Below are 18,866 nucleotides of genomic sequence, written 5' to 3'. Positions count from 1 at the left end.
TAATTACTTCTCTAATTTACCTTGTCCAATAAAAGAACATGACTGTATGTATGTGTGTGTGTGTGGTTGAATGGGAGAGGATCTGTGTCAGCAAAATATCTCTGTGTGTGTATGGGTCGAAATACTCATTTGTGGGCAAAATATGGAAATGTATTACTGTGTGTTTGTATGTGCATTCAAATGTATGGGTCTTAACGTTTGTCTTTGTGTAGCCTCCCCTTGGTCCAATTACTCATACGACCCCTTCATCCTCCAAACCTCTTCAGTGTACACTTGGCCCCAAATCCCCGTTTCCCTTGTGAGACACCCCGCCGCATTTCTCCCTGACCAGCCAGACCTCCGCCTCCATCCCCTCCTCCCAAACCTCGTCCCAGGTGAGCTGATGACATCAGGGTGGCTTAATGATATCTGAATATTAATGAGCTGTTTTGCATACTAATTATATGAGCAACTGAACGAACGAGATTAGAGAGACGTGAATGCATATTAAATGTTACTGCTTTAGTCAACATAAATGACTTTTACAGTTTATTTACTAAATGTGATGTATAGCTAGAAAAGTTCGGACTTGGTTTTAGCAGGTGGGAACTGATTAGAGTAGGAGAGTTTAATACTCTTAGTATTAATTTATTGGAATTTTTTCCCCAAGAACCAAATATTCCAGTATAATTTTCCAGGTTGCACTCGCACCAACAGTAAGGATTCTAGGTAATCATTCATTCTGATCTGAGATCTGTGCAAATGGTCACAGCATTCACACAGTGATAGGCAGAACAAAAAGCATTCAGACAGCAATCTGCCCCAAACAATACGCTTTTAAGTCGTCTAGTAAAGTCATCCAGTGAGTCTCATATCTCAGTATATATTGCAGAAAATTTAAATGTGACAAATGCACTACTTGTGTAGTCATATGATAGCTTTCAATTCAATTTGATATTGAATCATTCAGCCAAATTTCTGAACAGGATCAACTGATACATTGGACCGAGAACCACCTTAAAAGAGTCTGACCTTTACATTCACAGAACGCATTCCTTCTTTATGCTTTGCGTAAAAACATTTATAATTATAATATTTAATTAAAAAATGCAATGCACAACAAATTGATATTAAACTATTTTTATTTTAGGTCATTTATATGGCTACGTTCAGTGCATTCAAAGTGCATTTTTATCACAAACATTTTTATCAATTTGTGGGCGATTCTTGCGAAATTAGACTTATGAGGTGTCATGAAACTTTTTGATAAAAAAAAATAAATGCAAAGTAAGAGTATCAAAATAAGAAGCATACAGTTACAAACATCTCTTCACGTACTATTTTGCACATGATTTTAAATGACATCATACAAACAAATTTTGTTATTTTTTCCACATTTAAGGGGAAAATTTTCATTACCGCAACGTGTCCATGACTGGATTTGATTTTTTTGACATGGAAAATTTATAATTAAAAAATCTAAAAAAATAAAAAGCTTCAGTGCATGTTATACTATAAAAAATTACAGTAAAGAAACATGTGGTATTTGGTGATCATTGGTAAATGTAGAGACAATAATAAGAAATATAAATGTCTCCAAATTTTCTCATCCTCCGCAACAAATTTCAATAATTTTTTAAGCCCGCAATGAACTAACATTTTCAAAATTGTGTTTGTCATAGTACCTAGACAACTTTTTAGTTGTCATTACCGAAACATGAGTTTGTAAATGCATATATTTAATGTAATATCATGTTGCGGTAATGATAATTTTGGATGATAATGTAATGATTAATTATTCTATAGGAAATATTTTTTATATCCTCTAAAAATAATGGTTATAGTAAGTTCAGACCTTAATCTTATATGTGGAAAAAAATTGGCTTCAAGGGATTTTTTTTTTTTTTTTAATCCGATGCTGGACACCTCCTAAGTCTGGATTTTGTGAGAATCACCCATGTGTGTTCCATGGGAATCGAACTCCCAATCTTTGCGCTGCTATCACAATGCGTTATGATTTGAGCTAAATGAATATGAGTAATAATTTTTTGTTTTAGCAAACTCTGTTCACACTATAAAGATGACGTTTTAAAATGTTAAAGAGATTTGCGGAGACAACAATAAAGTTACAGAAGAACAAAATCATTGTGATCACTTTAGTGATAGTCACCCTAAATGTATGGAATGGCATAAATGTAATTAATGACAGCCTTTTCATGTTTAGATGAGTGTATTTCCCAAAGCTCTTTCCTCAGTCAGGAAGCAATCAAATTTTTAGAATTGGAAATTGAGCTTCTGTAGCATTCATAGTACATAAAGAAATTAAATAATGTAGATTTTGATTTCATCTGGACTTTAAAATTGACATCGTCTGATTCAGTCTCGACTGACCTCTTCTGTTGATCAAATTCTTGTTTTCTTTTTATCTACTCTGCCAGGATCGGAGATCTCTCTCTCTCGAGTCTCTCTCTTTCTCTCTGCTCACCTACTCGATATTCCATCCTTGTTTCCCTGCAGTCTCCAGCACAACTTTCTGACCCACTTCCTATTTCCACCCTGGCCCTGTGATCAAAGCCTGCAGGACGGCATTGCCTTGGGCAGCGGAGAGAGGGATGAGGGAATTGAGAAGAAGAGGTGGAGGAAGAGAGGGATGATATCTGGCACACGGGTGGAAATGGAAAGATCACAAAAAGATGTCGGTCCCTCTTTCCAAGGACAAAGAGACAGAGCGAGATCGCAAGATGAGGTCAGGTAGTCCTGGTCATCCTAACGTTTGAGGGAATTTTCCTGAAAAACATCTTCCCACAGGGGGTTTCATTTGTACTGTGAGTCTCTGTTCTACTTTAGGAAATACATGGAAATTTATTTGATCAACTTCATGAAGTCATGGCTAATCAAAAAAATATAATTTACTTACCATCACATCATTGCAAAACCATATATGTGACCCTGTACCACAAAACCAGACATTAGGGTCAATTTTTGGACATTGAGATTTATAAATAAGCTTTCCATTGATGTATAGTTTGTTAGGACAATATTTGTCCGAGTTTTACATCTGGAATCTGAGGGTACAAAACATCTAAATATTAAGAAAATTGCCTTTAAAGTTGTTCAAATGAAGTCCTTAGCAACTGCATCCACTCACAAACATTTGCATATATTTATGGTAGGAAATTTACAAAATCTACGTAATATCCTAATGATTTTTGGCATAAAATAATTTTTTTATAAATAAAAGAATTACAATGTATTTTTGGCAATGTATTAATGTGTTATACCTTGAGGTCCAGGGTCATATAGGACTTGGAGAAACATGGAGAAGTTTTACAGAATGCTTAAAGAACAAAGAAGATAGTGACCAAGTGTCTTTTTAAAGTCGCCATGAAAATAACAAAAGACAAAAAGTCTTTTGTTTGGAAAATTGTGGTATTTTTTTATCTGTGAGCTTCATTATCTGTGTGCCCTCATAATCTTTAATCAAAAATGCAAATCTCCTCCCCTCCTCAAAACGATCTCTCTTTACATCCGGTCATATGGTATGGCAGGTTGGGTCGGGTTCGGGGTCCGGGAGAAGATCACTGCGGTTAGCAATTAGCAATTAGCAATATTGATCGAATCAGATCTCGATGGACAAATTCAAATCCAGCCCTGCTTTATTTAATTTCAGAAGACAATTTCACTCGGACACCATCACAGGGAAAATAAGGCCGCTGACACACTGGATGCGTGGCGTAAGCATCCCATGTTAACAGGTTAGAGCTTGCAGACTGCCTGCGTGAGACGCACGTATCAGGCGCGGCTTGAGCTGCGCGGAATACGCGTGCATGCTAGAAATAGAACCGACGCCTATATTTTCATAGGCAAGCGTGTTGGAAGCGTTTCCAGGTGATGCCCCACATCAGGCATGGTTCTGGTGTGTAAAGACACAAAAAACGTGACGCAGCCGCCACGCAACTGACACGCCCCACTCACGCCACGCAGCCAGTGTGTCACCGGCCTAAGGCAATCGCTACTTCCATTTCATGGCAACTTTAAAGCACATTTGAAAACAACAGAACTTATGTACTGTACAACAATTTGAAAAATTTAGATGCATAAACAAAGAAAATTGAAAAAAGGATAATAAAAAAACCTCCTAACACTGTAAAAATTGGGCATTTGTTCCACAAACATAACAAAAGCCCATGCTATATGTAAAAAAGCAAGGTCTTCTTTACCGTTTTTCTTTTAAGTTTTTGAAAAGTTTCGCCGAATGTCAACTTTGCATGCAAATCACCTCACTGTTTACAAAAAGACCATTGTTTCCAAAAACCCATTTCAAAGTTTGTACACTCAGACCACCAAAACGCATAAAAAGTTATTTTTGTTGAAAACGGTGTCGTGTTTTATCATCTTTTAGGGGCTGTTTACACTTGCGTTTTGGTCGATCGGATCACAAGTGGACAAGAGAGACACATTTATGTTTACACATGGTATTTAAATCCGTCTCTTTTGTCCACTTTCGACCACTTCTGTCCCAATACATTGAGACTGTAAGAGACTATGGAGACTGTGGGCGAGTCTCTCTGCGTTTAGTTAAACGCGAGCAAGAGAAATGAGGGGTTTAAATTGATGTAGACTAATATTATGTCAGAGTCCGTTGCTCGTGTTGTAAGTAAACATGCTGCACAGTATTTTGTATATGTATATGTAGGAGCTTTCTCTGTAATTTTCAGCTCAATTGATGAAATAAGATCGCGCAACTTTCACAAGCTCAAAAAATGAACACAACTTCACCGAAAACTACAATTTATCACTATAGAGTGGAGCAAGGATGACATACTTTTGTAGGCCATCCCGGAAGTTAGCATGACACTGGTTCCCTCGACAAAAAGCCTGTCATTTTTCACATCCCTTATGAAAATTAACTATGTTTTTTGTGGTAAAAGTGTAGTAACCATGGTGTATTGATTACTATCAGCAAAAACATGGTTTTACTACAATAACAATGGTTTAAATATGGTTTTTGAAAACCATGGATTTACTACAGTAACCATGTTTTTTGGTTTTAACTGTAGTAAAACCATGGTTAATTTTCGCAAGGGATACACTTTTGGATTATTGCAAAAAAAGATCTGTGTTTAAAGCAACACTAAAGAGTTTTTGCTCTTTGCTCCCCCTGCAGGTTGGAAGCGGAATTGTCCATTACCAATAATTTAGCCTACTGCAGCAAAGCTGGCTCTGATTGGATTGTATGTCTGCCGTAAAGCAAGTTTTTGTAGTTTTCACTCAAACTACAGGACCACTACCCGACGGTTGGAAACTTCTTTAGTGCGGTTTTGGCAGATAGAGGGCTGCAAAGCGAATGTGAAAGTGCCGTTCACCCTGTTTCGAGTGGATGAACGACTGAAACTTCTTTGGAAACGTTATTTTAAGGTAAAAAAAAACTCTTTAGTGTTGCTTTAACAAACGTTTATAAAGCGTGCACGTTTTTCCAACAAGTTAATCTCACAAATGAACACAACTTTTATGATTGAAACCTAAATGCATTTACTATAAATTAAACGCTAACCTTAGGCTACAAGCGAACGACACCAACGCCTTTCAACATCAACGTCATCACCACAAACCTTCGCAGCTCTTTCAAACTTTATCAAACACATTTTAAAACACGTTCCCTGATAAGGTTACATGTTGATGATTCTTTGTCAAGAATTGTGCCCATGTTGCATTGTTTTTGAGATCTTCATGCCTGGTCCCCCCCAAACTCTGTAGTTCCATGTAGCAACTTGTTAGCAACCACTCATTAAAATACACTTAAAAGCTTTAAAAAGTCACGAGTCAGGGAAGTATTGGTGTGTTTTATGTCGCAGAATATTAGCTGATGCTAACCCAATATCTTATTTAAGTAGTTTAACCAAAACCCAATGACTTCGGGATGATGGAACCGGAAGTGCTGCAGTAATCTATGCACATCTAATATGATATGTTTCCTTTAGCTGATTGGTGAATGTGCGAAAGAGAAAAGCGTCTGATTTCTGCGTACAGCTAATGGATAAAGAGTATAGGGAAGAACAAATATATGTATAAAGAGCGAGAGAGCACGTATACGTGTGAGAGTGGAAGACACTCGCCCATTTGTACCCAGACCGGAGCATCTTGTACTTTAACATTCTCTCTGCATTCTGACAAAGAGCACTAATTATAAATAAATTAGGAACACGACACGGTGAGCCACAGAGGGACAGCGAGCGGCGCAAGAGAATGAGAGAGAGAGAGAGAGAGAGAGAGAGACAGAGAGAGAGAGAGAAGAGAAATGGGGAGCGCGAGGAAAGAAAGGAAGATAAGAGGGAAGAGGGGCGAGCAAGGAGACACAAGCCAGAGAGAGGAAAAGAGAGAGAGAGATGTATACAGGACTGGAATTACTAATAAATGTCTTTTGTGTGGATCATAAAAAGTAGAATTAGAAAAGTATGAATTGATCCCAGTCTAATGAAATTTCTTGATATAGTCACATAATTTTTTTATTCCTTTTTCGTGATATTATTTCCGTGTTTTTTTTGTGATCGTATAACGAATTGCTGTTTTCGTGTGATTATCACGTATTGGTTACTCAACCAATCTAACACATTTTTTCTATGAGTGTATGCACACCGACGCCACCAGGTGGCGCCTGTCCGCGCCGCCCAGCTTTGACTCAGGAAGTTGCTCAAATCCCTGTCGCGCCACACAGCGCCACTTACATAGTTTAACATTAAATAACATCATATTTGTCTCAAATCATTAACGATTAACATTTTCTGCTAACGTATATTTTGCATTTTGAAGTAGCCCCTATCTGACGACGCTCGCCCTATGTAATGTGCACTTCCGGTTTACGATACCTTTGAGTTGTCCTAGGCGCGACTCGGCGTGGCGTGACGCTGAGCTATGCGGCCGGTGTGTGATCCCCTTAATGCAAGCACCAAATCTAACCCTAAACCGAAGCGACAATGATTTGAAAATAGGAAAAAGCAGTTGAGTAATCAATACGTGACAATCACACGAAAACAGGAATTCATTATACGATCATGAAAAACACGGAAATTCGTGAAAATATCACGAAAAATAACGTGACTATATCACGAAACCTTGTGAGACTGGGTAGCTACAGCACAATCACGTTCAGTAACATTAAAGCAGATTTGTAGTAGACAAGAAAGATTGACCTCATAATTTACTCTCTTTAAAGGCACTGTCCATGTCATGGCATGTCGCAGTGCACTCTGGGATTGCCTTCTTATTATTTCATCTACATTTTGGACCAGCTTTTGTTTTTCTTTGTTGTTTTTGCTGTCTAGGTAGGAAACGGAACAGAGCTACGATCAAATGCTTTTCTCTGACATTTTCGGCCAAGGCCACTGTTAACATAAAATATTTACTTACTGTCATTCAAGCTTATCAGTCCTGACAGTCAGACGAAGGAAAAGAGAGAGACGGCCTTATCTAAATAGATCACACTTCAACCACTTTGCCCCTTCAGGTATTTCTGTCCATGCGCTCTTAGAAATAAAGGGGCTACAAAGCGTTCTTCACAGCGATGCTATAGAAGCATTTTTGGTTTCCCAAAGAAGCATTTCTTTTTTTCATCACCATTCTTCAGATATTTAAGGTTCTTTATGGAACCATTCAGCCAAAAATGGTTCTTCTATGGCATCATAGCACCTTTATTGTTAAGAGTGTACAGCATAACCATAGAGCAGGTAATTGCCGACCCAAGAGATCAGTTTTTATCCAGTATAAGCACCTGATTAAAAGCATTCATTTCTTTTATATACATGCGTTTGCATAAATTGCGAGATATTTTTGCAGCTTCGGTGGAGGGGAAGGGGTTGAACATCAGAGGTGAATGCCAGCAACGCAGACAGGAAAGGTCAGAGAGGTCATCCACATCTGACCTTCCCCGGGCAACCAGGCTATAACCATGGCAACTGACTCACACAACCATGTGATGTCATCTGTTATAATTGGATGAAGGGGGGATGCTGGGGGAGGGGGCGATCACACATCGACACACACACACACACACACAAACATACTTTCGAGTGACCAAATCATCAGCGTCTTCGCCACATCCACTGATCTCTTCAACTTCCCAGACAGCTATAAAAAAAACTGAAGTGAATGAAAAGAATTAGCATTCCCATAACGCAGGGGCTGTCTGTGTGCCCCCTGGCAGCGGTTAGAGGGGCTCTCTGTCTTTTTTCACCACACCATCATCTACTCCTACTTTATTCTGCTTTTTTCTCTTTCTCTCTCTCCTCCTCTCTCTTTCAGCCTGTGTCATCCCAGCCAAAAGGCCCTGGGCGAATGAGGTGACTTTTCTGTGGATGATGGCGATGAATAGAAAAATCAGTCTGCCGTCGGTCACGCTATGTACACAAGCATGCAGCGGAAGACAACGTAATGTTTATCTGTATGACAGTAAATGACACATTCGATAAACACATTACACTTTGTATTGCATTTTAAAACATCAAATAACAACTTGAATGTTTGGGGTGGGTTTTTGGTTTGGCTAGGAAAATTTTGTCTTGTTTTTAGTAAAAATATCTAAAAAATTATTAACTGAATATACTTTTTCTTAATGAGCAAAACATTAAGAAATTTAGTCTAGTTTTTAGACCAAAAATATGAAATTTAAGTGATTTTGTGCATAAAACAGGCAAAATAATCTGCCAATGGGGTAAGCAAAAAATCTTGAAAATTTTTCTTAAACACTAAATTCAAGAAAATTTCAAGAAAAATTTGCTCACCCCACTGGCAGATTTTTTTACTTGTTTTATGCACAAAATCACTTAAATTTCATATTTTTGGTCTTAAACTAGACTTATTTCCTTGGGTCGTTTTGCTCATCAAGAAAAAGCATCTTCAGTTAAAAATTTTTAGATATTAAAAAAAAATACTAATACATTTTTTCTTGAAAATCATTTTTTGCAGTGCATGTCAAAAAATCCAGCATGAAGTTTAAACAGCTTAATTATGCAAGTCATTTTAACCTACTCTTTAAAGTTTTGACTTGTGATAAGTTGTTAAACTTAGAAACGCAAGTTAAAATGGTTTAACTTATATTTTTAAGTAAACTGTTGCCTACAATCAGTGTGTTTGTTGAAGTCCAAGAAAAGAGATTTACGTTGGAGATGATAACTCGCATCATCATTTACTTTGGGGTTTGTACCTTTTGCATATCGTTAACATGTACTAATACACACATACACACCAATGGAAATGTAAAATCGTGAATCGGACAATATGTTTTTAATGTTTTGACTGCATTAATCAAAGTTCAACCATTCAATCATGTTACCCTGCTAGAAAATATAAGAAACAATTTTAAGCTTTATATTTATGTATATTTATCAAATGTATCTTTTATTTATATATTTATTAATTTCTCATGATCAGTCATATGGGAGTCATTTCCCGGACAGGGATTAGACTAGTCCTAGACTAAGATAAATGTAAGAGCTGTCCAAACTGAAAACAACTTGCACTGACATATCTTAAAATACATGAGTGCCCTTTGTGTTGCCTCAAATTGCACACAAGTAATGTTTTTAGTAAGGCATGTTTGTTAAAACTAGTTATATTTCCTAATTGTTTGCCAGCTCTCCTAATTTTGAGGTTGATGTCCTCGAGGCAACATTATGATGACCATGGGACAACATTTCAATCAACCAATCAAAATATTGAAATAAGTTTAGAGTTTGCTTAAAGTTTAAAGCGGAATTGAACCCTATACATTTTAGCGTGTTATCCATTTTAAATGAGAAAAAAAAGAAATTTGCACGATTTCAATAAATTAGATTGATAGTGTGTTGAAGCGGAATTTTCGTAATGTCTTTGATGGACTCATTTAACCAGAATGCACTGCGCGAAACTGAGTCATTAGCTCCACCCACTAACCACAGATTGATGCAGCCTTCAGGTTTGTTCGACTTCATGCAGCGCCGCAATAACCGACAGCCAGATGACGGCAAAGTTTAAAAGCAAACTCCTCCGTATGATTTCGCAAATTGCTCTCGCGGTACTTTGACGTCATCCGGCTGTCGATTCTTGCACGCAGCATGAAGTTGAACAAGCCTAATAACTTCTTTTACCGCTCAACCTGCTCTCAAATCAACTCAAGTCAACTTAGCCGGCAGACGAACCCAACCAAAAAGTAACTCCGCTTTTACCGTCTCTGAAGGGGAAATCACCAAAACCCTCGATAAAAGATGACTAGAACATGTGCAGTATGTGGATGTAAGGACAACAAATGCAGGCCACCGGGAGTTTTTGTTGTTTGATGTTTAGTGTTTACATCAACGCGACCCTCAGTTGAAACACCACTAACAGATTATCGAAAATTTGAATATATAGCCAGCACTTTCATCAGGAAGATTTTGAGTACTGTTTTCAGCCCAGTTTTCTGCGGTCTCAGGTAATGTAAAATGATCAAAATATCTAAAACATCATTTGGCTTAGTTGTTGCTTGTTCTGTGTAACTATGGTAAAAATACTACATAGAAAGTTATTATCATGTTGTTGTTATTATGAACACGAGCAAAGTAAGCTAACGCGTTAGCTCATCCTGTGCAGCTGTCAATCAAAGAACGTTATCATCTTCTGTCAATCATCTCGCCTCAAGACCCGCCCCCATTTAGAACGTTCAGAATTATGTAGTTGTGCATTTTTCTTCCGACGCATCAGATCATCATTACTGTAGCAGTTAAAAGCTTTAATTTTTTAAACATGTTTAATCTGAGTGATTTCATAAGTTATTTACGCCTGCCGGCTGTGTACGAACGTTGCTTTGTTCCGCTATTTTGAATGGAAGTAAACGGAAGGTCTGGTTTGTTTTCCCCAAAAAGGGCGGTGACGAAATTTACAGTCAAGTTCCCAGATGTGCCGGTAGTCCGTATAAGGGGTTGCTTCTGGGCTTTATAAGTTGGGTAAGAGCACCACCTGGTGGATAATAGTGGAAATACAGTTTGACAGAAAAACTAGTCATTGGCAGGGAAGCGCCTTCTCTTAATTGACGATTTAACTCATCAATGGCAGGGAAAGAGTAAACATCAGGGTACCTATAAATTTAATTTAATGTCCCTTTAAAGAGTAAGATGAACACTTGAGTAAAGAACGTTTATAGAATGGTGACCACCGATCTCAGAAGTACCTCTAGGACAGCTGCGTAGCTGACGTAGAGCCAACAAACATAATGCAAACGCATTTTCATTGAAGAACACAACATGCAAACGTATCTCTGTTTAGGTGCTCACACGTTTTTCCAAAGTCATCTGCACAATCTGTTATTTGCTTTGAATTAATGTCTCCATCCCGTATCCACACATAGAGAGAAAGGCCCTTTCTAATTGGACATTGATTGTCAAGGCCCTCCAATCTCTTTTGAATATCTAGAGCATGCTAATTGAAGAATGGGGTTGGGTGTATCTTCACGCTTAAGGGGAGCAAAGTGACATAGACAAATTAATCTACTCACTCACACACAATTACAATAGCAGACCCATGAGCAAACGTACACGCCACGGCATAAACCCATGTTCACTGGGACTTCATCAACACTTAACCCTTCCATTTAAACATGAGAAACGCAAGTGAAGAGCACATATATCAATCCTCTGAGCTTTCTGAGTGAAAGAAACTTAAAGCGTGCAGTACAAAACCAAATGTTGTTTCTAAGGTGTCCTAAATGAGGTGACCCTGGACCACAAAGCCATTCACGAGGGTCAATCTGAAAGCTGAATAAATAAACTTTCTATTAATGTATGGTTCGTTAAAGCAGGGGTTCTCAAAGTGGTGGTCCCCAATCTATAGCCAGGGGGTCCGCAAAATAATTATTATATAGATTATAAAATTGTGCTGTATTCTTAAATACGGCATAATTAAATATGGAGACCATCTAAAGGCAATACACTCTTTTAAAAGTCTTTGTGATATTCTGGTCGCTACAAATGGTTTTGGTCCTCTGATGCAAAAAAGCTTGATTAGAAAAGTGAAAGCACACCTTTCCACATCAAGCCACATGGTTTGAGGTTTGCGAATGATAAAGTGTAATATTCAGGGCTAGAGGTTGTTTAAATAACTAACCCAAATACAAGCAACATTAATGGTGATGGTTGCCTGCTAGCAAACACCACTTATCAATGCCACGAGTGCCGTGACATCAGAGAAAACAACTTAATCGGCCAGAAAAGCAGTTAAACACTTTCTCACTTCTTCTTATTCTCTCTCTATCCTTCTTCCTCTCTCTCTCTCTCTGCACATGCACATCAATCACAGGGCCTCAGCATCATCAGAACGAGTACATCTGAAACCATGATGGATGACAACTTCCTACAGATTTCCCCCTCCTGTGCCAAAGCCATTAAACTAAAGGCATCAAAATGCTCGGGCGAATAAGAAACCCCTCACTCCCAAGCCCATCCCACAGTACATAAACAGACACGCATTTGTCGTGCGACTGCATGTGTGCTCCCTCTGAATCATAATGGCAGATAGCATCCTTAAACTCGAGGGTAGACACAACAATGCACAAACACTTACACAAACACGCAGGATCCACTAAGAATGAATCGCAAATCGCTGATGCTATGTTTTTAGCACAAGACTCAATTAATTATGCAAATTAGTTCTAGTGGACCAATCACAGTGCTTGTGGTCTACGTAGAATGGACCCATTGTTAAAAGCTAGGTGAGGTGCGCGTCAGGCGCGAAATGTTAACCAACCTTTAGAATGCAATTTTCCTTTAGCAAGATATTATTAGCAATGCTATTTCAGTGCATTTAGTGCTTGGTTATACTGGGTCGCAGGTGGTTAGTGAACAAGTCACGGGTTTTTGTGCTAAAATACCGCACACTGAAGTGTTTTAAACCTTTTTTGTGAATTGAACGCTACTATCGGTTCAAACAGCATGAGACACAGGGCCGAGCTGGAGTCATTATTAGCGGTGTCTTACGTATTGTGTGGAAATGGAGCTGTGATTGCCAGTTACTGTATGTGTAATATGCTGTGAACGTGCATTGACATGGCTGACTGCTTAGCAATATACAAGGCAATTAACTTGATTGTCCTATCTCAGACTAACACTGCCGGCCTATGCGGGAAAATGAAGAAATACGGCAGCGGGTGTTAAAGCTTTGGCGCAGGAAGAGTAAACAGCAGGAGGTGAATACGTTCAGCTATGTCTGTCTATAACACATATACCAGACAGCATGAGTGAACCCAAATTTCAAAATAAGTAGTTTTTTATACTCTTTTATGCCAAAAATTGTTGTAGGTGGTTGCTAGGGTGTAACTACGTAGTTGCTAAGGTGTGATTTTTGTGTGGCGCTCTGGGCTTGTTTCCCAAACAACGACATAACTTGCTGCTAAACCAGAGTAAGTAACTACCTAGCCAAGACAAAATCATAGTAACTTTGTTGCACATCGGTCATTTGAACCATGTTGGTTCAACAATATAGTCGATGATGTCACGTGGAAGGTGGAATACTAATTTTTCTGTTCAAATCAATTTAATGTCAGATTATTTCTGTAAATGACGTACATTGCATCGGAAGACTGATTTTGTCAAACAGAGCACTGAAAAACAACAAAGTTTTTATGTGGAGTGACTGTTTATGCTGCGCTGTATGGAATTTATCCTCCGTTTGTGTGTGCGTGCACGTTTAAGTGCCCTTAATGGTGCACACACGAGAGAGACGCATTTCAAAAAACAAGCAAACATAAAATCTTTCTATTCTTGACAGGGCACATACAAAATGATATCTACAGTATTCTTTTTCTAATAAAAACATTTGTTTATGTCTTAAGTTAATGTATAGATTAGAGGCAGAAACAGTCTGTGCTTCTCTTAAAGAGACAGTAACCTCAATTAACCTATCAAGTGTCACATAACCCAAGACAAAGAAAATCAATTCTGTAGCTCTAAAAAAATATAAATATATTTAATTCATACAATAAAGACAGTGTTATAAGTCATTTGATTCGATTTCTGTAAATAATGCTATTTTTTGACAATTTTTTTGTATATTTTGAAATATTTTTTAAAAATAGATATATTTTAAAGCAATGAAATACATTCATGCCGCGTTGAAAGAAAAAAACTTTGTTTATGTTACAAACCTGTAACAAACAGGTTTGTAAACGTTCAAATTAAATATATTTTCAACTTCAAAAATATAGTTTATAGAATTAGATACTAAAATTAGTATTCAGCATATACTGTATTTAAAATATATTTTGGCCAAGAATACATTTCTTGCCATATAGGTTATGAGAAATATATTTGCTTGCCCTTGAAATACATTTTAAAATATATTTAGTTTTAACCTTCATATCATCATATATTTTCAAATTCAAAAATATATTTAGCTTGTATTAGCAACATATTTTTGGCCAAAGAAATGTACTTTGTTTCTAACCACAGCTCGACAACTGTAGTTACAACCACACAAGTTCGCGATGCAGTTTGCGAATGTCAACTGGAATATTTTTACTTGCGACCATAGTTAGCTAATGATGCTTTTAGAAAACGCACCCCATAGTTGAAAGTTTGCATCTCAGCCCAATCTCACGCCATTGGTTGTAGCAGAAGTTTTACAATGTTTTCAATCCTCAGGAAGTCACCTTACGCCTGTTTTTCTGAATGTTAAACTAGAAAAGGATGTATTTTAACAGAAATGACACTTTTCAAAATGACAATGTAAAGCATGTTTAGGAAGATGGCTGAAAATCATCGGCTCTGTGGTTGGGCTTTGAGCCAACAATATCACACAAGCAGCCGAGAAAATGAGACACGACCCACCGTTGTTTCGTTGAATGAAAGACTGAGAAAATATGCAACGGCGGGAACCAACAATTACATGCAAAACACATTGCTAGTTAGGGTAGGGAAGGGGGCCGACAAACAAACAGTGAACAAACAGGAGAGAGGAGCGCACACAAAACATGTGAATCCTGAGGGATGAAACCTGCTCTCTGACTCACTCATGAACCCAGTCTGGCTATAGTCTACATGCCATGACTGAAAATCATGCATATCAGGTATAAAGAAATTCATTTAAAATCTGTGAATGAACTTGTGAATTAAAGGATGTTGTGTAGGCCTATAGAACAAGTAAAAAATAAATGCGATTTGCAAATGGTGGTTTAAATGTCATTTTAAACCACCATTTGCAAATCGCATTTATTTTGCTTAACCAATATTTTGGGGTTGGATAACATCACTTTTTTTACATAAAATCATCCTGTATTGTAAAGAGCATTCTTAATGTAATCTTGATATATTTACTATTGACTGAAATCAATGACTGAAATCAAACTTTAATGCTCTTCATCTCATTATTAGATTATGACACTTTATTTATGCAAGGTCATTTTTTATAGTGAAAATAGACCACATCTATTCTGTTTACAGTGAACTTTGAGCAAAGGTGAGCTTTTTAAAACACAGATATCAAGTGATTCGCCCTCGAGGTGGATTGACAGCACTTGTTGACATGGATGAGGGCGTCATTATATCTTGTAGTATTTTAATGGGCTTAAATACCCTTAAACAAGTTAAATAAATTACCTCAACTCCTGATGTGCTGATAAAATGCGCAAAAAATGTCATTTGGAAATCGCCCAGGGATTCAACTGTTGCTGTGTTGTTGGAAAAAAACATATATGAGAAGCTGGGAGAGAGCGCGATTTTTTTAGCTTTGTTTATTTGTTCTCATCTTTTTATTCACAGTAAATTAATTAATTAAAGACAACAAGGCAATTTATTATTGTTAATAAATTATTGGGTTTTAATAAATAAATCCTATTATCATTAGGACCCTTTTAAAAGGTACCATCCCAGTGACAGCTTTTGTAGCTTTATTTACATTTTTGTTAATTCAGATAAAAGAAGACACAAAGTAGAAGCCAAATAATTGACTCCGGTCCTTTGAACCATTTGAAAACAATGCATTACCACCTTGGTGTGCATTATTTTCTTACAATTCAAAGGACCGGAGTCAACCATTCCTTACGTAATGCATACTGGTAAATAATTTAAAATATGTACAAAAACATTTAATGAACAACTGTCCATGGCTTACTTAGAGCTGCACAACTTGTAAGAAACACATACTTTAAGCTTAAAGGGCACAAATCCACTTTTACAGGTGTTTGGACATAATGTGTGTTGGCAGTGTGTGAACTAAACATCCTACAGTGAAAAAAATCCACACACTCCTTTCATTAGACATGCCATTTTGATTCTCTTATCAATGTGAGGTCACAATGATAATGCCCCGCCCACTTAAAGTCCTGCATTACCATAGTTTCCACCCTCAGCAAGTTGTACTCTGTCCACAGTCTCAGACTGTATTATTCAGGTCTATTTTAACTGAAAGCGCGCACTGTCTGTTTTACAGAAGTGAGGAGCTGTAGCTCATTTGCATTTAAAGGTACGCACACAAAAACAGTGGGTTTTTGCTCCCACCCAAATAGGGGATTTTTTTGGACATGTCATAATAAATGATCTGTGGGGTACTTTGAGCTGAAACTTCACAGAAACATGATACTTTATTATTATTTATTGTAAAAAGGCCATAATAGGTGCCCTATAACCTTTTTATACATGATGGTTTTATATAATATGACATAATGAAGAATTATGTTATTAATACAAGATCTGTGAAACCAGACATCTATATTTACATAATAAACATTGTTTGTGAGACAACAGAGCAGTTTTGATGCACAATGTAGCCTATACTACTTATACAGTGTGCATCCAGTCTTAAAAGACAAGGTGCCATTTTTCAGAGAACGAACTACATTTTTGAATATATAAAGTAAAAAATGATTACAACATTTTTAAAAAAGTACTGCATGCCATAATGTGCCAAAACCAAACAAGCCCAGACTTACATTTGTGTCCATAAAGCTGAAATATATTTTTTTACAAATAATTGTTTTCAGAACTTTATCAATAATCAGTTCATTCTGTCTCTCTTTCATCTCGTGTGTGTGTGTGTGTGTGTGTGTGTGTGTGTGTGTGTGTGTGTGTGTGTGTAGGTCTTTCCCTTCATGTACGTATCAGGTTATAATGTCAATGGTCCCAAGTGGATCTCCGTGGTGACAGTGATGGTGTTGGTTGCCCCTGGTTTGCCCTCACACTGATCAGTCTCTAATCCTCACTGATGGGGGTCTACACTGGGATTAGGGGGGCACGGGACCACGTCTCTGGGGCAGCTGGGCCCTCCCCCACATTGAGAGGAATCTTTAAAATATATGCTGAGATGGGACCTTTAAAGTTTGACTGAAAGTATATGCAGACTTCTACACACAATATTAGTGATGGTTACTAAGACAAGAACTGCTGAATTTTAAACTTTGGCATGTTTTGCACTGTTTATTAAGCTGAACTTCAAATTGTGAGGATTGTAAAGGGGGGGACTGCTATTACTTTGTAAAGTATCATTATGGGAGCATGATATTAAGGAAAAATGCAAAATGAGACAACTTGCTAAATAATTTGATAGGCTATGTTACGTGATTCACATTCTGGTTTGGAAAAGAAAGCATCATTCTCTCTGTATCACCAGTCTTACTTTGACTATGTGTATAATTTTAAAGTAGTAGAGTTATTCAGTTATTGCATAACTTGCGATATGAACATTTGCTATATTTGTACGCTTTCCATATCTTGCAGCCATAGTATCAGATGGCCAACCAATACACTTTTTAGGGTGCCAGGTAGACAAGTTTGAATAATTTACATTTAATGCATTTGGCAAATTGGGGCAATGATGTGACGTTAATTATTTTGTGTCCATATGGTTCAATTAAATGTAAAAGGGTTAAAATTTTTAAATAAATCTGCAGATTACTTGCATACATTCTCTTTGTTGAGGACCAAGTCTAAAAATTCTGGTTTTTATTTCATTTTGAAAGAATATTTGGGAGATAATTGCAAAAATCTTAATGTGGTGTAACCGGTCAGTCTCAATTGCTAGTATTTTTTTAATTGAAATATAAATATATTCATAAAAAATGTGGAATAAAATATAATCATCTAGTTAAGTTTAATATATATATATATATATATATATTTATATATATTTTTATATATATATATATATATATATATATTTTTTTTTTTACGTAATTTGTCAAAGACTATTTAGAAAACAGAGCTGTTTTCAGCATATGTCAGGACAAATATTACAAAAACGCATTAAAATTTACATTTAGTAGTAACTAATAAAATTATGTTTTAAAATATTTTTTTTTTTGGATGATTACGCTTACATGCCATCAAGGTGGATAAAATATTTAATATTTTTCATTCTTTGGCGCAGTTGGCGGTTACACCATTTGACACTTTCAGGTCCATTCAGTTTTAACTTTCATAAAAATGGTGCAAATGTATTTTTTTGCATAAAATTAACATAAATACATTATGTGCATTTAAATAAACCTAATGCATGCTTTTCAAACAAGTTTTTTTAAAGATTTTTGAATTTCTCATCTTGCTAAACCGTTTTTGTCACTGACCCACGTGTGTTCCTTGGGAGCAAATACTCTGCAATCTGAGCTACAAAATAAATTATATCATGTGACTAGTATAATAATTAAAAGAATAAGAGGCTGGACTTGTTTGTATTCAGTTAGTAAGTCCCAACCTAGTTATTCCCTAACATCATATAAAATGCATTATACAATATTTCCAATTATAAAAAATTCAATGGATGTATTATCTTTTTCTATGTTAATATCTCGATTTGATCCCTAACATAATATATATATAATTATAATTTTCTCACTATGCCCATCTGTGTGTTTATCGAAGTGAAAAGAAACAGACTGCAGGACCAGACAGAGGAGG

General features: G+C 36.8%; 1 long non-coding RNA gene across 1 annotated transcript; it reads left to right on the top strand.

Moving 5' to 3' along the window:
• Positions 1-218: 218 nt before the first annotated feature.
• LOC141361741 (uncharacterized) lies at positions 219-17,968 on the top strand. The gene is made up of 3 exons (XR_012367901.1): positions 219-374; positions 2,418-2,725; positions 17,054-17,968. It is a non-coding gene; the product is annotated as an uncharacterized lncRNA (long non-coding RNA).
• Positions 17,969-18,866: the final 898 nt, after the last annotated feature.

The sequence above is a fragment of the Misgurnus anguillicaudatus genome, chromosome 24, assembly GCF_027580225.2.
Source record: "Misgurnus anguillicaudatus chromosome 24, ASM2758022v2, whole genome shotgun sequence".
NCBI classification, from domain to species: Eukaryota; Metazoa; Chordata; class Actinopteri; order Cypriniformes; family Cobitidae; genus Misgurnus; species Misgurnus anguillicaudatus.
Note: the sequence above shows the minus strand (reverse complement) of the source record. Positions and strands in the feature narration are given on the sequence as shown.